A 1,602-nucleotide genomic window follows, 5' to 3' on the forward strand; every position below is an offset into this window, starting at 1 on the left:
AAATTCAAGAGAAAAGATTGAAGAAGAAGATAAAAACTATTATTGATTCATTGAATTACAATAGAGCTCCCTAACCCAATGAAAGGGGTTTAGTGAGTCATAGCTCTGAATTCCATTACAAAAGTATGAAAACTAGCAAAAAAAAAATCCCAAAAGTAAAAAGTCCTTTCTAACTTAAATTCTATCCTATTTATACACTTTCTAAATTAAGCTTCTGTTGTGTTTCTTGGGCTTTGAGGCCTTTCCTTGATTTCCTTTTGCTTTGGGTTTATGATCCATAATCCTGATGAGGCTGCTGATCCAATTCTGTAACATTCATTGAACAAACTTAGTGATAAACAAGTAATGACACATGACTCAACAAATTGAAATTCCAGACTCATCAATTCCTCAGGCCCAATCCCATAAACCATGATATTCAATTGGGTTTCATACCAGATTATGTTTAAGTCAATGTTTGTGCTCAAATGCTAACTTAAACTGCAATATCTTTGGCCCAGAAACCCTTTCACAAAGTGGCGTTTAAGTTGCAGTTTAAGCTTTGGAATTGAAGAAAGCAATCCTGGAGGGTAGAATGGTCGAACACGTTTAAGCTCCAGTTTAAGGTTAAACTGGAGCTTAAACGTGGAAATAAGAAAGCAACCCTGGAGGAGAAGAATAGTCGAACACGTTTAAGCTCCAGTTTAAGGTTAAACTGGAGCTTAAACGTGAGAACAACCCTGGATGAGAAATTGGGTCGAACACGTTTAAGCTCCAGTTTAAGGTTAAACTGGAGCTTAAACGTGGAAATGCTTCCTGGAGGGTGAAATGTCGAACACGTTTAAGCTCCAGTTTAACCTTAAACTGGAGCTTAAACGTGGAAATGAGAAAGCAAACCCTGGAGTAGAAAAATAGTCGAACACGTTTAAGCTCCAGTTTAACCTTAAACTGGAGCTTAAATGTGGAAATGAGAAAGCAACCCCTGGAGCATTTCTCATTTCTGGCGTTTAACTTCCAGTTTAAGGTTAAACTGGAGGTTAAACACCACTTTCAGCATTATATGGCACATGTGATCTTCAAACTTCCTTTATTGATTTTGTTGCTTCCTTGCCTAGCCTCTTCTTCCCTGAAATCATCCACACAATTACATCAAAGTCTTGCAAAATTTCATGAGAATTCTTCCATTCATAGCATTCAAGTAATATAACTAAAAACTCATGGAATTTGCATCAAAATTACACTGTTTAGATGATTCATTACTTTGTTGTTCATTTTTAACCATTCTTGGTTACTTTAAGCTCAAGAAAATGCATAAAACAACTGAAACTAACAGAAAAATGCTAGTGAAACTAGCCTAAGATGCCTTGGCATCATCTGGCCCTGTCATCGATAAAAATTTGCATCAAAATCATACTCTTTGGATGGTTCATTACTTTGTTATTCATTTAACCATTCTTGGTTACTTTAAGCTCAAGAAAGTGCATAAAACAACTAAAACTAATAGAAAAATGCTAGTGAAACTAGCCTAAGATGCCTTGGCATCATCTGTCACTAATGCCCCACAATCGCGAGTTTGAAGCTCGTCACAGTCATTCAATCATTGAATCCTACTCAGAATACCAC

The sequence above is a fragment of the Arachis duranensis genome, chromosome 9, assembly GCF_000817695.3.
Source record: "Arachis duranensis cultivar V14167 chromosome 9, aradu.V14167.gnm2.J7QH, whole genome shotgun sequence".
Classification (NCBI taxonomy): Eukaryota; Viridiplantae; Streptophyta; class Magnoliopsida; order Fabales; family Fabaceae; genus Arachis; species Arachis duranensis.